Source organism: Hipposideros armiger, unplaced genomic scaffold (assembly GCF_001890085.2).
Source record: "Hipposideros armiger isolate ML-2016 unplaced genomic scaffold, ASM189008v1 scaffold_63, whole genome shotgun sequence".
NCBI classification, from domain to species: Eukaryota; Metazoa; Chordata; class Mammalia; order Chiroptera; family Hipposideridae; genus Hipposideros; species Hipposideros armiger.
The window spans coordinates 4,056,089-4,075,977 of record NW_017731413.1 but is presented as its reverse complement, the minus strand read 5'-3'; the positions used below and the strand labels follow the sequence as shown (position 1 = coordinate 4,075,977).

The 19,889-nt window shown below is 44.5% G+C and overlaps 1 pseudogene; it reads left to right on the top strand.

Annotated features, from left to right (window-relative positions):
• The first annotated feature begins 2,818 nt into the window (after positions 1-2,818).
• LOC109382308 (cofilin-1 pseudogene) lies at positions 2,819-7,397 on the top strand (annotated as a pseudogene).
• Positions 7,398-19,889: the final 12,492 nt, after the last annotated feature.

Genomic DNA, 19,889 nt, shown 5'->3' with positions numbered 1-19,889 from the left:
AGTTGTGCAAGTTCTGCCTCCTTAATTTTGTAACCTTGGTGCCTCACTCATCTCACCCTAGACCCTGTCCTGGGAAAAGTCAATCTATCCTATTATTCTGACTCTTTCCAGCCACTTCCCCCAGAAATACAGGCTTAGTTAGCATGCTGTCCGCCATTGAAGGAGACAGATTTTGACACTTTATGAAACAGGTTTTCTTCTTTCCAGCTTCTTATATCACTTTCCTCACCAGTTACCACTCAACTACTAAGCCAGTGCTCTATTATTTTAGGTTTTTGGTTATGGCAGCACTCTACTTCTGAGCACCAGTTTTTGTATTAGTTGGCATAACACTAGATACTATAACAAACCCTGAAATTTCAGTTGCTTAAAATAAAAGTTATTCCTTCTCACAGTGGAGCCAATGTAGGCACCTTCCACATGGTGATTTAGGGCCTCAGGCTATTGGCGCCTTGAGTTCTGCCATGCCCAGGAGTCATGGAGTCCTTGGCTTCCAGAACCAGTAAACATACACAGGACGATTCATGGGAAGATGTTAATGGCCGGTCCTGGAAGTAGCGTACGTCAGTTCTGTTCACATTCCACTGGCCAGAACTCAGTCATATCCACACCTAATGCAAAGGTGGCTGAGGAATATGATCTAGGCATGTGCTCAGTGAGAAGTGGCACCAGACTCTGGTGAACATATGACAGCCTCATTGATGACTGTATACAGCAGCAAGAAACTGAGCCACAAACCAGGGAGTCCTTTGTGTCTGCTTAGCACAACTGTCTCTATAAGGTAGGGATGTGTCCTTACAGAGTCTTAGTGCTTGATCACATCTGAGAGTAAGAAGGAGGGCTTTGTTTTTAAACAATGGGTCACTGCAACCACTTCCTGGGGACAATTTCTATAAGGATGGAGGGAAACCTAAAAGGACATGTACCACCCCCCTTGCAATTTTTGTTTCTGCAGATAACCCAAGCATCCCTCATCCCCCCTCTATCACTGATACATCTGGTGCCAGGGAGCTGGTACTGATAGACCACAGGGAAGGTGTACCACAATGGGGTGCATTTAGGACTTTTTCAGTCAAAGTGGATGGGCAGTCATTTCTTCAGAAATGTTAAGCAAAGATGGTTCCTCCACAAGCAGGACTTGAGTACATATAATTTGGGGAGTAACCCCAGAAAGCACAATTAAGGAAGTGGGGGAAAGTAAATCAGGGAAGAGAAAAAAATCCCAAACAGGTCACTGCTGAGGACAACTGGGACTCAATCCCAGTAGAGACCTTCAGAGAAACCATGTGGAACATGCTTCAGAATTTTCCCCCTGTTATTCAATGAGGCTGGGACATTTTTCCAACAGCTCCCATCCGTGTTTGTTGAGAATTGGCTCCATGAGCATCAGGTGCCCTCTCCCCCACCTATGGGTGTGTTCTCCAGTGGCATAGCAAGTTCCTATGACAGGCATAGTGGAGGACAGCTGCAGTCACTTGGGAGGGGATCCTCACGCCTGATGCAGGAGCTTTCCACAGTTTCAGGAGAACTCTGGCGGGCCAGGGAACAAGGGGGACCTAGTACAGATGGGAAGAGGCATAGGGCACAAGGATCCAGACATATCACAGGCTCTCCAAACCCACCTAGCCACCCTCACAGGTTGTAGCGCCCCTCTGTGTGGAAGTAAACCCTGCTTCCCTTGTTATGAACGAGTATTAGCAGCCAGCATTGACAGAACGTTCACTATGTGCCAGGAACTGTACTAAGGGCTTGACATAAACTATCTCATTTAATATTCATTGGCCATGTATCAGATATTGTGGGAGAAGCAAGAGACGAATAAGATTTACTCTCTGCCCTTAAACACATTGAACTCTGGCAAGGAGGGATATGGTGAGCACAAAGATTTTACACAGCAAAGGATGTGATGGGGCCAGAAGCATTACAGTAATTAGGAGATCTCTGGGACATGAAATTGATTTCCAGATGGTGGATCAGGCATCCTTGAGGGAGAAAGAGGCATTTGAACCTACCCTTGAGGAATGGGTAAGAGTGTGACGGGCATATTAGGAAAAATACATTTGTGGGACAAAGTGATGGAGTGTTTGGGAAGGTGGAGAGGACGGAGACAGGGTAGAAGGCAAGAGGGAGGATAAGATGGACAGCCAGGAAGCTGTCACAATGTGATCACACCCAGTGGTGAGACAAATTTATAACCCAGGTGTGATACCAAGGGTGGAGGAAGACAGATCAAGCATGAAACGGAGGGCTGGGGAATATACCCGGAGGAAGGCACCAAGCGTGTAGAGAGAGGAAGTTTGGGGGAGTGAGGTACAGGGGAATGCAGGCAAGTGGCTCAGAAATTATGCCATGATTACTAGATGCCTGTAACAATCCATTCAATCACTCAATACATACCCCTCATTCATTGTTTTCATGCATTCAACAAATATTTATGAATCACTCACTATGTTCCAGGCACCTATTTATATAAGGGGGATACAACAGAGTAAAAATCTGTGACCTCCTGGAGCAGCCACAGAAGCATCAGATAAATCAAAGTCCTAGTATGTTGACTGGCATGAAGAAAACTAAGCAGGGAGGGGAAACTGGACGTGCTCTCTGGGGAGAGAGGTTAGTATTTTAAAGAGGGTGGTCAGGGATAGCCTCACTGAGAGAGGGATATCTGAGCAAAAAGGCAGAAGGAGTGAGGGAGTGAGCCACATGACTCCCTGAAGGAAAAGTGTAATCGCAAAGATCCTGGCAGGAAAGTGCCTTGCATGGTCCGGAAACCACAGGGAGGTCAGGCGAGGCTGGGGCAGAGTGAGTGAAGTAAGCCATGGCTGGTGCTGAGGTCACCGAGAGGAAGACAGACCAGATTGTGAAGGTCAGTGGTTTTCAATGGGGAGGCATCATCTGATAGCGGGTGTTTCTGAAATTCATGGAGATGTTTTTGTCTGAATGTTTACTTATTAAAATACATATTTTATTATGGATTACTTTCTCTTTCTTTCTGTTTATATTTTAGGGAGGCCATTATATGATTTTTTTGATCAATTGTATATGGAGAGTGGTTATACAATCTATGCATTCCATTTCTGGACTGTAAAGGAGGTATTATACAATATATTTGTTATTACAAGGAGCTTGTAAGTCTGACAGGGTTGAAAGCTTCTGGAGAAAACCCACAAAGGCTATTGTAAGGACTGGGGATTTGACACCATAGCAGAGTGGTTTGAGCAGAGTCTAACAGAGAAAAGAGCCATGACTTAAGATTTAAACAGCTCTCACCAGCTACTGTGTGGAGAACAGACTGTAGGGGGCGTGAGGAGAAGCCTGGAGACCAGTTAGGTGGTTACCGCAGTGCTTTAGTCTGTCTGGACAACTACAACAAAGATATTATAAACTGCGTGGCTTATAAATAGCAGACATTTATTTCTTACAGTCCTAGAGGCTGAGAAGTCTTATATACAGATCTGGTAGATTCAGTGTCTGGTGAGAGCCCTGATAACCAGCTTTTGGCTGTAACCTAACATGGTAGAAGGGGGCATGGAGCCTGCGTGGTCTCTTTTATAAGGGCACTAATCCCATTCATAAGAGCTCCGACCTCAAGTCCTAATCATCTCCCAAAGGCCCCACCTCCTAATACTATCACATTGGGCATTGGGCTTCAACATATGAACTTTGGGGGATGAGAGGTGGGGAACACATACATTCATGTAGTAACAGAGTGAAGCTAATGGTGGCTTGGATTAGGATGGTAGCAGCAGAGGGAGAGAGAAGTGAGAAGTGGTCCAATCCTACAGAAAGGCCTGTAGGATTTTCTGACAGATTTGATGTGCAGTGTGAGAGAAAAGAGACGGGTCAAGAATGATCTCATGTTTTTTACCTGAGCAACAAAGTATGTAGATGTCATCTACTGAGATGGGAAGCCTGTATGTAGAGTAGGTGTTGGGGAAACATCAGAAGTTACAGGACATCAACTATGTGCCAGCTACTATTTTAGCCGCCAGACACTTTCACAGGTCTGACATGCAGCTTTATATAAAGGAGTTTCAGAGAAGCCGGACCAGGCTTGTTTGACATGCGGGATTCCAGTTAAGTGTAAGCCCTCGGAGACCAGGAAGCATGGTCTAGTGGCTTGATCATCTGTGTCACACACTTAGTGCATGTTTGTTAACTATGTGTTGAATGAATGATGATTCATTGTCTTGAACTCGCTGGGTGATTCAAGTCAAAATGGAATAAAAGCCCACCCTTATGTGTAAACATAAAATTATTAGAATAACTCTTCTAATTTTAGACAGGGGTTTCTTTCAGCCCATTCTAAATATTCTTAGAAGACTGTAGCATCTCGTGGCCAAACACAGTGTTTTATGTCTGAATCTACAGAGCCTAGCAACTAGGAGGTATTTGTCGAATGAATACATTTATATATATATATATATATATATANATATATATATATATATATATATATATATATATATATACTTTTAGAATATCTTTTTTAGGGATATTTTTGTGGTGTAATCACGGTATCAGTTTCATGTTTCCTAATTTGTACTTACTATTTTATAATATTATATTAATTATGGTACAAATATTCCTCATTAACCATTTTTTATGACTGCATAATAAACTATTATATATGGATAAACTATAATTTCATTATCTATTTCCTCATTGTTCAACATTTAAGATTTTTCCTATCTGTCAAATAATAAATAAGACATCAGTGAACATTTTCTTTAATGTAGCTTTTTATGTAGTTTAGATTATTCCAGTAGGGTGGTAAGAAAGATTTCTTGATCAAGGATTGTGGTATTCATTATTATTATTTTTTAAAATATTTTTATTGGGGAATTGGGGGAAGGGGAACAGACAAGTTGCTGTCCTTTTTTTTTTTCATTCTTCAGTCTAGTTGTGGAGAACATTGCTTCACTGGCCCAAGTTAGCACCATTATTGCGTTCTTCCAGGGCGAGGCAGATCAGTCGCCAGCTTCTGGACGGCTGCTCACTGCGGCTGCTGGCTGCTCATGCTGGCTGCTGGCTACACACGGTAGCCCATGGCAACCCACTGCAGCCGGGGCTGCAGCCTACGCAGTCGCCGGTGTCTCAAGGCAACCCAGCTCCAGGTTGAGCTGTTGTTCAGCATCTTAGCTGTAGAGGGCAGTGTCACTGGCTCTCATATGTGGGATCTGAACCAGGGTCCTCTGGCATCCCAAGCCAGCTCTTAACCAACGTGCCACTTGGCTGGCCCGGTGGTATACATTATTAATATTTACCAACATCTGTTTCTCTGCTCCTTTGGGGCATATAGAAAACTTCATTTCTTAGCCTTCTTGCCATTGGGGAGGGCTGTGTGACTAGTTCTGTCCAATACAATGTGAGGGAAAGTGACATATAAACCCTACCTCTCTACCAATCTGAGGTAGGTATGTTGAGTGAACAGGAAGTGAATGTTTGTTATGGTAAACTACTAGGATTCCAGAGTTAATTTGTTACTATATCTAACCTAATCTATCCTGACTAATACATAGACTTTGAACCTTATTATGGATTAGAGTGTATATTAGAAAATTGCACAATGGCTGGCATATAGTAGGTACACAATAAATATTTATTAAATGAACCAATGAGACTGGTTGCCAGTAATACATGAAAATACAAATTTCATTGCTATATTAACAGCAGTGAATTTATAATTTGATTGTTCTTGCCAATTTAATGTGCAAAAGTATTGTCTTGGCCAAAAGAAATTGGTCAATTTCTTTGCTTATTGGTAAAGTTGAGCATTTTTTCATCCATAATGAGCTGTTTCCTTTTGGGTGTATTATTTATCCAAAATCTTTCAATAATCTCTCATTACTCAATAGTTATTCTCAGTAACTACTTACTGAATGCCTTTAGTGTTATCGATATTGGGACTATATTGGTGAATAACCCTGCTATTATTGAACCTTTGTTCTAGGAGTGGAGAAAATAACATGTAATCAAATGCTTAAATATTTTAGGTAATGGTAAGTGCTATGAAAAATAAAGCAAAGTCAGTGGCTAAAATATAGACTGGGTGTGTTTTCACATAGGGTGGTCACACAGCATCTTTCTGATAATGAACAAAGGAAAAAGCCAAGAAGATATTGGGAAGAAGGGTGAGGGAATAGCTCATACAAAGGCCTTACGGCTGGGGCATACTTGCTATTTGGGGGATACAGCAAGAAGTCAGTCTGGCTGAAGCAGAGTGAGCAAGGGAAGAATAGTAGGAGATGAGCCTGAAGATGTAACAGGCTAGAACATGTAGGATCTCGTAGGCCATTGTTATCTCTTTTGACTTTTCTTTGGAGTGATATGGGAGCCACTGGGGGCTTTTGAACTGAGGAGTAACCTGCTATGACTTACTATTTAAAAGAATTCTTCTGGCTTCCCTGTAGATGAGATGATAGGGGGGCATGTAGGAGAATATTGAAATATTTTGATGGAAGGTGATGATAGCTTAGATCAGGGTGACACTGTGGCTAAAGTGAGAAGGGGTCAGAGTCTAACTATATTTTGTCATAGGGCTAATAGGGTTTGATGATAGATTGGATATGGGAATGGGGGAGAGAAATGAAGGAGTCAAGAATGATTCCAAAGTCTTTGACTTGAGCCACTAGATAAATGTAGTTGCCATTTACTTATTGCTTTATTGAGTTACATTTGGTATTTTTAATGACAGAAGGAAAAGCCAGGTCAGAAATCAAAGGAACAGTATACGGGGGTGGACATAGTACTTGCTTTCCAGATCCAGGGTTAGGTAGATTGACTGATTGATTAATTGATCGATCAATTGATTGATTGAAAGCAATCCTGGTCTGAGTGGGGTCCCCGCAGTGATGCAGCAGCTCTTGTTTTCTTGGACTCTCCTTGCCATCTCCTTTTCTCTTCTGGAAACATGGCCTCAGCTGGCTGTCTCTGATCGTGTCATCAAGGTGTTTAGTGACATGCAGCTGTGCAAGCTGATGACACCAGAGAATGTGAAGAAGGTGGCACTCTTCTGCCTGAGTGAGGACAAGAAGATCCTCTAGGAGGAGGGCCAGGAGATCCTGGTAGGTAATGTGGGCCAGGCTGGGGACAACCCCATGCCACCTTTGTCGCTGCTACGCCCTCTATGATACAACCTAAAAAAGAGCGAGAGGGAGGACCTAGTGTTTATCTTCTAGACCCCTGAGTCTATACTCTTTAAGAGCAGAGTGATCTGCGCCAGCTCCAAGGACACCATCAAGAAGAAGCTGAGGGGGATCAAGCATGAATTACAAGCAAACTGCTAGGAGGAGGTCAAGGCTCACTGCACTCTGGCAGAGCAAGCCTTTGTAAACTACCTCCAGCTCCCTGCCTGGAGTATTGGGCAGCCCCAGACCTGCCCTCAGGGCTTGTAGGCTGCCCCCTCTCTGCCAGCCCAGAGGGGTCAGAGGGATTGCAGCAGGGTGAGAGTGATCCCTTCACCTCAGTTGCCAAACAGACCCTGCACCCCATTAATCTTCCTCCTCCCTTCATCCCTGAGGGTTCCAGCCTTCCTAAACCACTTTTGATCTTCTGATACCTCTTGGGTTGAAGAAGACCAGTACCCCCTAGGCACTGCAGTTTAGGGAGGATCTGTACTTTGTTCAGTGACACCCCTGCTCCTTACTTGTTCCTCCCCATTCCCGTGTTGCCAACTTCTAACCACAATAGTGACTCTGTGCTCATCTGTCTAGATCTATGTAGAAATAAAATATTGGGGAAAGAACCGCTCCGCGACCTGACTGGTTCCCTTCCCTTTGCCCCTTGGTTGTAGCCACTCATGGAAGCAAGACCAGCAAGGGATCTTCAGCTAAAAAATATACAGCAATTTTTAAAAAATCAGTCATGGTCTGCTTATCATACATGGCTACAGTGATTGGTTCAGAGGTGGTCATATGATCTTAGATGATCCAATCAGAGGCCCAGGACTTTCATTTAATAATTTGAGACAGCTACTCCTTTTTCTGTTAGAAATGAACAAGGAAGCATGTTCTCTGAGGCTTCTAGAAATCCTCTATTCCTTTGAGGGAAACCATCCTTAAGATGAACTTGACATAGAGAGCAGAGAGAAGAGATAAAAAAGCAAGCTGGGTCTTTTGTGACATGGTTGAGTCACCACGTATATCCATACTCACCTGAAATCTATCCAGAGGCTGTTCCGTTACATGAGCCAATAAACTCCCTTTATTGTTTATGCCAGTTTGGACTGTGTTTTCTGTTACTTGCCACCAAGCACGTCCTGACTGATAAAAGCAGCTTTCCAAGTAAATGCTGTCCACAGATCTCAGGCAGAATACTCTCACCACCTGGGATTTCAGAACACAGGAAATAGGCACCCCAGAAAATCTGCAAACCATTTGAGGCTTAGAATCAGGGGGGTTACATCATGTTCTGGGAGAGGAAAGGCCACCTTCAGAGCATATGCTGTCCAAAATCCTGGAGGACAGGATCCCAGGAGCTGTCAGAGCAGCAGGCATCACCTGGCATCAGATGATGTCGGCTGTTCCCCCGGCAGCGAGGGCCGGGTATCCTTCCTGAAACCCAGGGTCTTTGGCAGCTTGCTTCTAGACACTGGAGTGTTCACGGTCATATTCACCAATTGCTGGAAGCATGGCGTGGAAACTGACTCTGAATGTGGTCTCCATGAACACTGACATCCTGCTTTAACATTTGTTTCTGAAAATACTTTACCGATCTGTGCTTTTTTCAAGACAATTTAGGTTTGTGGTGAGTAGGACAGGCTGCGGAGTCAGGTTACCTGGACGTTCCTCTTGGCTCTCCCGGGGCTGGTGAACCCAAAAGGGGTCTCGGGGCTGAGGTCAGCCGGCCAACGTGGGCCCTGCATCCTAGTCTCAGGAAATCCTCTGCACAGGGTAGTCACTTGAGATCTTAGAAGGCTGCTGTGTGGTGGGCTTCCTGGGGCATGCTCTCCCCTAACTGTCGTGATTGTCCTCAAGGTTGAAAGGAATTCTAGTCTGGCAACCAGGAGCATCAAGAGTCCATAGCCAGAATGAGGGAGTTTGAATCTTAGATCCACCATCTACAGGCTGTGCAAGTCACTAAACCTCTCTCTGTGCCTCCGTTTCCTCTTCTGTAAAATGGGGGTAATAAAAAAGTATCTGTCTCCTAAAGTCGCGTGGAGGATCACTGAGTTGCTACAGGTGCCTTAGACCAGTGCCTGGCATCAGTGACTATTAGCTGTTAGGTTGTTTGTAATGTGCTAATAAGCCATTACACACAGATGCCAAAGGCACAATGAGTAGGAAGAGAGGAAGGAGAAATGCGTATATGAAGCAGGAGTTCAGCGTAGTGTCTGACAAAACAGAGAAGAGTTGGGGTGTCCCTCAGTAAGGCCCAAGCTTCTCTCTCCAGCCTGGGTGGGGTTTCTGGGCTGAAACCAACAAGACGGAAGGGGAAGCCCAGCCACCTCCTTCCTGTTGCCGCCAGCCTTCGAGGCCGGCAGCCGGGGTGGCTTTCCCTTTAAGCTGCATTAATCCTACTCCTAATAATAACAACCGTGCCTCACTTTTTAACTTCACTTTACGTTTGCAGAGCCCTTTCACGTCACCCTTTATTCCCTCTCTCATTTCACAGATGGAGAGAACAGATCTTGGGCTTGCCATCCAGCTTTCATAATATTCAAAAATAGGCAAACATTGTGAATTCTTTTTCTTTCCTTCTTTATATTTTTTTATTTTCAAGAGTTTGTACAGTTAAAACATGTATTGCTAATTTTTTTCATATGTTTTAATAATAATGAGTAACTGCTAGTGAGCCTCCCATGTGCCAGGAGCTGTTTTAAGAGCTTTATGTGTATGAAGTCATTTACTTCTCACCACAACCCAGTTAGCTACTGTTGTTCCTCTCCTTTTATAGATGACGTCACCGAGGCACAGTGACCTGCCATGATTAGGTTTAAACTCAAGTAGTTTGGTTCTAGAATCAACACATTTAACTACGATGCTGGTCTACAGGTTCATGGTAGAACTTTCATAACATCAACAAAGCAAAAAGATGAAAACAATTTTTTAAAATGATAATCCCAACACTTAGATATAACAAACTACTGTTAACACTGGGTGGATATTAATCATTATAAATCAGGCAGGAGATGAGAGTGAAAGGGAGGGGCATACATCAGAATTATTTGGGGAGCTTTTAAAATACACATATGCTTGAGGTATTCTACCCAAGGGGGAGGCCAAGCCTGAGAATTTTGGCAAAAAAAATAATTTAAATGAGACTAATAAACGGCCTCCCCCTTTCCCTCTCTGTGTGCCAATTGCCCCACCCCAAACCCAGTTGAAAGCCACTGGTGTATCTTTCCAATCTTTTTTTATGCATAGCTATATATGTCTACACACAAATACATAGTTATAAATGACAAATCAAAAACTAATGGCAGTTAAAAAAAAAACAAAAACAAGGAAGGATGGAAGGTAGGAGATGCTGGCACCTAGAATGATATTATAAAATTCCTGATTGCCCTGGATTCTTGCTGTACCTCAAAAGCACATTAGTGAGACAAATACCCGTTTCCAGGTTGGGCCCCGATAGGCTTTTTCAGCATCACTAGCCCTTCTTGTCAGCTTTTGGTTTTGTGATTTGGCAGGTGAAAGTGGCCAAGTTATCGTCTTGCCCAGGTTCTCCCAGAGGCCTTGTGCCTTGGGCCGATTTGTGCTTCACGGTCTTCCAGACACAGTCCCGTGCCAGGACGCTGGACAACTGCCTGTGCTCATATTATTCCCCATTCAGGCCAGCACAGGAGGCCTGGGGCAAACCCAGCAGGATGCCTGGTATGTTCAGGAAGTGAGAACCAGAGCCACGGAGACCAGAGCCCGGACAAGGTGCTTCCTGTCTTTGCTCCCTGGAATAGCCCATCATAGTACCTGTGACACTGCTCCCAGGTCTCGATTTATTCTCCTGGCTCCCTCAGTGGACCCCACGCTCCTTAAGGATAGGAAGCAGGTCTGGTTATTTTATCTTTCTCCCTCTTTGTATCCTGATTGCCTGGAATGGCTCCTGCAACAGGGAGGGAACAGCAGTGTCTTGTTGGCATGAATACTAGGCATAACCAAAGCTAACATCAAGGGGCTGGTCTGTGCCTCAAAGGTACATTAATAAGACAAAAGTTTCTGTCCCAATCTTCACAACAACTACATAAGGGCGAGCCTGGATTTCCTTATCCCCCCCTCCCCACCCATTCCATTGTAGAGCTGAGGAAATCAGGCAGAGAGAGGTTGAGTAACTTGCCCAAGGTCGTACAGATAAGTGGCTGGCTGCAATCAAACCCAGGAAGCTGCGCTCCAGAGTTCAAATTCTTAATCCCAACTGTATGCTAACCCCCTCGGCTCCCTCTGCTTCAGTTCAATTCGCCAGTGGTCATGGTGATCGCCTTAAGATTTCACTTTGTCACTTCATTCCCTGATCGAGAACTGTCAAGGCCAGACTCCCCAGCATGGCATACAAGGCTGCCTACAGTTGTCCCCAGTCACCTTACCAATTCAGAGGCAGCAGGAGTTTGATCCCAACTCTATGTGCAAGCTGTGTCACCCTGGGTATGCCACTTAACCTGTCTCCAACTCATGCTCCTCAACTGAAAAAGGTGGGTAGCAATGGTACCGGCCTCATTCGGCACTTAGAGGACTCAACAGTCACTGACCAGGGAAACTGCTGAGCACAGGGGATGGCGACTTGTTCTGTAAAGGGCCAGATGGTAAATATTTTCGGCTTTGAGGGCCATCCAGTGTCTGTCACAACCACTCAACTCTGCTGCTGTAGTACAGAAGCACGGACACTAGGGGAACGAATGAGTGTGGCTGTGTGCCCGTGAAACCTTCTTTATGGGGACTGAAAACTAGACTTCCAATCATTGTCACATGTCATGAAATATTCCTCTTTTTATGTTGTTCCCCCAACTATTAAAAATCTTAAATCCTTTCTCAGGTCATGGCCAGTACACAAACAGGTGCAGGTCTGGACATGGCCCGTGGGCTGTCATGTGCTCACTCCTACTGGGGAGCACTGCCTGGCACAGCAGGGGAGCTTAAGAAATCCAAGAGAAACGATGTAAAGGAAGGACAGGAAGGAGGAGTTTGTAAGGTGCTGAGGGCGTAGACGTGGTAAGGATGTGTGGATGGAAGAGATGGGCCAGACATGAGAGACTAAGTTGAGGAAACAACATCTGCTGAGCACTGACTGTGGCCAGGCACCACTTTCTACATATCTTCCCATTTCACCATAACACTGACCCTTCACCTTCTGTCCTATTTACAGAGATGAGTGAGGCTCAGACAGGTTAAGTCACATACCCAGAGTTGCACAGCTTTTAAATGTTAGTCAGGATCTGAGCTTGGCTTTTACAGAACACCAAAAATTGTGCTTTTTCTCCAAGACCGTCATGTACTGAACACATACTTTTTGAGAACTTATGATGTACAAGGTGCTGTGCCAGGTGTGGGAACCTCATGGTAGAAAAGATTACGCTTTGACCAAATGAAGAGTACAATCTAGGCATCCAAATAAGCAATTATAACTCACGGTGAAAACTCCTATGATGAGAACATGTGGGAGGGGCTCAGAGTTGAAGGCTCTGATTCACACTTGGGTAATCAGAGAAGGCTTCCTGAAGGAAGTAATGTTGAAACTGGAACTTCAGGGAAAGACCCAGGAAAGCACAAAACAGCAAATAATAATACTAAGCTGCAGTTTCTTGCCTGCTCAACCAGGTTGTTAGTTGGTGCCCCACCCCTGAGAAGTCTGGTTCTAAGATTCATGGCCTTTGATGGTCAGTCCCCTTCCCAGGAGGGCCCCGTGTCTCCTGTCCTCATGTGTTCCTGCGTCCACATCTCTCATCCTGAAATGCTGTCATTGTTTTGCTCCACAGCTCCCTGGAGACAAAACTCAGCCCTTTCCCTGTTTTCCCTCGTTACTTACTTCAAGTATTCCATGAGTTGGGTAAACCGACTCAAGATTTTGGTGGAAGGAGGGCGTGCCATTGAGAGGGGTCACTTCAGGAGTGCAGGATTTCCGCCCTCTCCTGGCCCCCACTTCCTCCCAGGAGTTGCAAACAAAATCCTCCCTTTGTCTGGCTGGGAGTGTTCCGCCTACCTCTGGCCTAAACAGCTCGGTCTCTACTTCTAAAGGCACTTAGCAAAGTATGTGTTCGGCAAAGACAGCTCTGCCTTCCTAAGAAGAATTCTAATGAATAACATGTTCTCTTTACATATACATTGTCTCCTGTGACCCTCTGAGCACGCCTCCAGAATAGCTGTCATTGTCCCCGTTTTACAGATGGGGAAACTGAGTAACTAACCCAAGTGATGGCATCAAGGACCCTCTGAATCCAAAAATCTCCTTTCTCAGCCACTCTCTGTTCTGCTTTCCTGTACCACTCTGATTGGATCTGGGGAAGGGAGAGGTTGGGGTAGCCTGGGAGAGAGGGCAGTGAAGATGGAAATTGTCAGAAACTGGGTTCATAAAAGAATATTATTTCCACCAGAGATGCTAGTTATGGGTTCTGGTGCTCGATTCCAGGAGAGAACTGAGCCTGGCTGCGGGCTCCCAGAGCACTCCCGTCCGGGGCTCATTACACTGGCCTGGCCAGAGAACGTTCCTGAAAGCAGCACAGAAGTTCTTTGATAACACTGAGCAGACATGAAGGAGACAGGGAGAAGAGGAAACAGGAAATGAGGAGAGAGGAACGAAGGCTAAGGAGAGATGGGTCTGTAGTCAAAAAGGCAATTTAAAGTGAATCCTGCTATCGCAGCCAGGAATTCTTGGGAAGTTCACATGGGCCAAGGTTTTTGGTCCAGCTCTTCGGAGAGCTTGGCTCCAAGTCGGGGAAATGAAGTTACTATGAAGCCAAAGTCTCAACACATGAATCAAAGTCTCCTTTTCAGCATCCACAAGAATTTGGGGACAGAGTCACTAACAGAGTCTCAGGTGCTGCAAGCTCTGGATGGGAACCTTGCCCACGTGTGGGTATATGAGAGCCGTGGCTACGCGTGTGCTCAGAGGAAAGCTTGCCGTGCAGCAAAGAACAGGGAGCACCGCCTTCAGGAAGCTTTGAGCAGGAGCAGCAAAAATGTGCTTCCTCTTGCCTTCTCTGTCCAGCCCTGAAGGTCACCATGAGCTGACAAACCCTTCCCCCAACACCCTGTGAATTGAGCTCAGCCCCCCTCACCTCAGCACAGGCTCACCGTCCCCACAGCTGAATCAGACAGACCACTCTTTCCACGGTCTCTCTCTCCTGGCTGGATCTCTAGTCTTTGCCCTTCTCCCTTCAAAGACAAAGGGAACCAAGCTACTATCGCAATGGCAGATGCTGGCTGGCCCCCAATAGGTCTGCTTCTGTTTCATGGAGGTTGCAGTGGGGAGCCTTGGAAGTAGGTATTTTTCTTCAGCATCCAAAGCAAAGGTTACTCAGAATAGTGTCTGGTCTGTAGAGCTGTTAGCTATTATTCTCCACTCGATCGCAGCTCCTAGGTGTGCCTGAGTGAGCCAGCAAGTGAATGAGGTTAAATATTTGAGAGTCTGGATGGGACGACTGCATGTACAAAGACCAGGAGTAGGAATTAGCAAGGTGTGTTGATAGAAATGTGAGTGAACCAGGTGGAATCGACAGAAGCATTCCTGTAGACGGTGGGAACAGGTTACAAAGTCTTAGGGCCAAATTGTTTAGGGCCTTGATTTCCAGGCGAGGCTGTTTGAACTTTATTCTGTTGGCAATGGAGAGTTGGATACTTTGGATTTAGCGCAGACATTGTTTTGCTATCATCGATTAAAACTTGGCACTTAATTTATCATCTACAAAGTTCAAAGGAAGTTGAACCTCCTACCTTGCACTTGAGTTCTGTGTCTTTTCCTTCCTGCCTGCCTCCCTCCTCCCTTCCCTCGTTCTTACTTTCTCTCCCTGCATTATCCCAGCTCTAAAGCTCTGTGCAGTCTATCGCTCATGTAGTTCGTAACTAATTACCATCTCCTGGGAATCTTCATATCAATTGGCGAGAAAGTTGGTCATGTAGTAAGTTCTTTTTTTTTCTTAAAGCAGAATTAGCCAGCTTACTGTACATTCTGCACAAAAGGGAACGTGTTTAATTTCTCATTTCTGAGGTTGTCAGATCCTGTCCTATTCTATCAGAGACTTAATTTATACTGTCAGGGTTGCCATGGGGGAGTCCATGTGAAACTCTAGTTTGAGTTACCTGCGGTTCCACTGTTCTCAATCCTAATAGACCAAAGGTTTTCAATTGGGGACCATTTTGCCCTCAGGGGACATTTGGCAACACCTGGTTGTCACAACCTGGGTGGGTCAGGAGGATAATGGGCTACTGGCATTTAGTGGGAGGGGGCCAGGGGTGCTGCTAAACATCCTGCAATGCACAGGACAAGGCCCCAAACAAAGAATTATCCAGCCACAAAATGTCAATAGTGCTGAGGTTGAGAAATCCTGGATTAGACTGAAACCTCTGACCGAGGAAGGAAAGTGAAGTGACCTGAGTCAGTATCTGTGTGGACAGGATAGGGATGGGGCAGGATGATTGACCCGAGGAAAACATCCACAGGGAGAACTGTTCTGAGGGCATTTGGCATCAGAAAGAAAAACCAGAATTTTTTAATAACACTTTTTATGAACGAATGAAGTTTACCTATTTTAATTAGCTCCCTGATGGAGATATTAAAATCTCAGTATATTGCCCCTAATGATAATTAGTCAGCCCAAAATTTACCACTGGAAGCACCACTTGCCCAGTTTCTAATGAAACCTGATGTAATTATCGTCTTTGAGAGGCTACCAGTGTGAGTAGCTACAGCTGTGTTGGGCTTTATTTGAAGTCCCTTGTGGATTTGACGTTTAGGAAACATAGGCAACAGTCTTGGAAGGGAGCAAGCACCAGACATTCATCTTGGTGAGGGAATAGGTAGCACGTAAAGCATTTTTCTACCCAAGTGATAAGCTATTGAACTTGATCCTCTTAGTAAGAAAGTGGCTAATAACTCAGTTCAGAGGAATGAGGACTCTGATCCTAGTGATTCTCTGCGTCAATGAGACCTCTCACGGACCGGATGGTCTTGGCCCTCTGCACAGTAAGGTCTGCCCAGCAGGCTCGGTCCTCAGCCCCATCTTCTCCCCTCTCTGTGCTCGTTGCCTGGGGCTCCATCCAGTCTGGCAGAGGCATGAATCCTCTCCATCAGCCGATGGCCCTTCATGCTGACAGACAACCCCACTGCATTTTCCTCGTCGCTTGACTCTCCTGCTTTCCTGGAGGACCATTTCACATCCCTTCTCCTTAAACCACCAACATCTCTTGCCTCATCACGCTGCACTGATGACCTCACTTCCTATTTCCCTGAGAAAACAGAAGCAATCAGAAGAAACTTCCACTGATTCCACCGCATCTCCCAGCATCTCGGTCCTTTTGCTCTCCTTTCCCTTCAGTTACCATGGCCCAAATCTAGAGTCCACCCCTTCTGCGTACTCACGGACGTCACCGCCTTCTTTCTCCTAAATTCATTCTCCCTCCGGCCACCCCACCCTCCATCAACTGGATCATCTCTATCAGCTTATTTATAATACATTCTGTATTTAGGAAAAATATCTTTCTTGACTCCACATTTCCCTCCAGCTGTTGCCCCAGTTTTCAGTTCCTTTTAACAGCAAAAAGAGTTGCCTCCTGGGCCGGCTGAGTGGCGTGTTGGTTACGAGCTGGCTTGGGAAGCCAGAGGGCCCCGGTTCAGATCCCACATATGAGGGTCAGTTACACTGCCCTCTACAGCTAAGATGCTGAACAACAGCTCAACCTGGAGCTGGGCTGCCGTGAGTCACCGGCGACGGCGTAGGCTGCAGCCCCTGTGGCAGTGGGTTGCCATGGGCTACCGTATGTGGCCAGCAGCCAGCGTGAGTGGCCGTCCAGAAGCCTGCGACTGATCTGTCTCGCCCGGGAAGAGCGCAATGATGGTGCCAACTTGGGCCAGAGAAGCAACGTCCTCTACAATTAGACTAAAGAACAAAAGGACAGCAACTTGTCTGTTCCCCTTCCCCCAATTCCCCAACGCTCTTCCCATCCCCCAATTCCCCAATAAAAATCTTAAAAAAAAGAAAAAAAAGAGTTGCCTCCTCATCCTTTCCAGCTCTTCTCTCCTGACGCTTTTTATTTACGCTTTCATCCCATCACACCACCAAAACCTACTCTTGTCAAGGTCACCATGACCTCCACTTGGCCAAAGTCAATGGTTACTTTTCAGTCCTCATTCAGACATTCAGCAGTATGAATCGTGGGGCTCATTCTCCTGGACAATTTGGGAGTCTGTGATTGTTTTCCTAGTGTTGAAATGTCTTCAGCCCACCAGAGATTTAGAATTAATTACAGAGATGATGGAGTAAATCAAATCCATAGTATTACATTTTTTATGTTAAATTTGTAAATAATCTCTGTGTGTATGTGTTTGATATTTTACTTGTAATATTTAAATGAATTTGTTATATTGGAGGACAATATGCTATTATACATTAAGAGACTTTTGTAAGAGACTTGCAAAAATAAGTTTGTAATCGATTTTGGAACATTTAAAAGAATTTTGAACTGGCTACACTATGCTTATAAGTTTAATTTTAGTTGTACAAGAATGATTGAAGTAGTCAGAATTTTTCTTTTCGGTCAGTTAATTCATGGTTATCTAATTAACATAGAGGGTAAGAACCAAAACCTGGATTCTGGAGCCAAACTTTGTGGTTCACAAAGTAGTTCAAATAGTATTAGCTATATGACCTTGTGGGAATTACTCTCTGTACCTCAATTTCCCTGTATATGAAAGAGGGATGATAATAATATGAGATATTTTCTAGAATTGCTGTGAGATTTAAACAAGTTAACAATGTAAATTGTTTAGAACAGTTTCTCAACATGGTAAGGGTTGCAAATGTTAGCTATCACTGAAAAGCAAATCAAATATATTAAAATTATAAATGCAATTGAAAGCCTTTAGTTGTTTAATTAAGTCTAAGTAGAACGAACCCTTAATCAAAGCCTCCCATAAGACAAGTTGTTAAGATTTTCCCTATAAATGGCACCATAAGATACATAACAGTGACTAAAAAGCTTAAAGGAAGAAGTAGGATTTTAAATTTGTTACTCCAATAAATCAAATATGTTTTGCTTAAAAACAAAACTAACCAAAACCAAAGCAATCTTTTTTGTACAACAAAATTGTCCTCTGAAGCATTAGAAAACACAAAGGCAAACTTAGTTTCCAAGGAGTCCTGGCATCTTCTAGGTGCCCCCCCCCCCCAGCTCCTGAGGGGATTGTGGTGTGAGAGGAGGTGCTAGCTCAGTGGGCGTGGTGCTAGCTCAGTGGGTGTGGTCTGAGCTCAGGTCCCTCCCCACCTACCCTGAGCCTTAGCAACTCCATTTAGATCAGTTTACTGTCTGGGTTTCTACCTAAGATTTCTGTTTCTGAGGGTTTGGGGGGTGGGGAGTGCCCAATAAAGTTTCAAAATATTTTGTTTTATTTGGATGATATCATGATTTTCTTTAAGCTTAAATTTTTGGGTGATCCTGAAGATCATTAACCCAAAAGTAATGTTTTTTACCAAAGTCACAATGTTGAGCTTTTTACAGGACAAGAATAGGAAGGTCAGGATGGGGCTCTCTCTTATCACACAGTGACTGTTGCAAACCAGAAAGCATTCACTTCCTGGAGTGATGAGAATGGGGTCAAATCAAGTCACAAAGTCACTGAGCAGTACTCACCATTGTCTGGAGCATAGAAGAAACGCACTGACTATGTAATTAGATATGATGCTGAATTCTCATCAATTCCTAAACTTCCCATTTTTAAGAATCGAGGTCTGTAAACTTGTTGTGTAAAGGGCTAGATAGTAAATATTTAAGACTTTGTATGTCCTATGGACTCTGTTGCAACTACTCAACTCTGCCATTGTATCACAAAAGCAGCCATATGTAAATAAATGGGCATGGCTATGTTTCAATAAAACTTTATTTATAAAACAGGTGGTGGGTCAGGTTTGGTCTACAGGCAGTAGTTTGCTCAACCCTGTTTCAAAGCAATGCTTCTCAAAGTCTTTTGACTATGACTATTAGATTGCTCAATAGTTTAGTTCAGTAGATTATTGTTCCCTGCCTAATTGATGTGACTGGCCCTGTCATGTGACTGGCTTTGGACAATGGGATTGTGGAATTGTACTCTCCTGTACCTTGCCTTTCAGCCAATGGGATGTTAGCAGACATGAGCCAAGCAGAGGATTCAGCTGTGCTTATGGGGTTAGGCTTGCTGTTTTGTGCCTGTAACATTATGGTGAGAACTACTCCCTAGCCCCAAATTGAACACATGTGGAGCAGACCTGGGCCCAGCAGTGAGAAGCCAAGCTTGGCAGGACCTGCAGCTTGATGCAAAGCTGCCTGGCTGAGCCCACCCTAGATTAGCGAAGGCTCAACTGACCCACAGGTGAGTAAGAGAGTGCTTTACACATATTAGCTCATTTAATCTTTACAGTAATTCTGTGAGTAATTCAGGTGAGGAAACTGAGGCATAGAGAAGTTAAGCAATTTGCCCAATGCCACATAGCTACTAAGTGGTCACATAGCAGAGGTTCAAATCCAACAGGTATGGTTCCAGAGTCCATGGTTAACTGCACTTTGATATTGTCTATTCTAATATAATCAATTGCATTGTAAAAAAAAATGATGGTTGTAGCTCACTAAATTCATTTCATGACCCTATGATTTTGGAAACCTCCTCCAAGGAGTTATTCTATGAAAGCAAGAACTAAAAGCCAAACTATTGCTCGAGAATCTTAAAGGCGAAATTTACATAGTTGGACTGTGTTCCGAGAGCTTGTCATCACT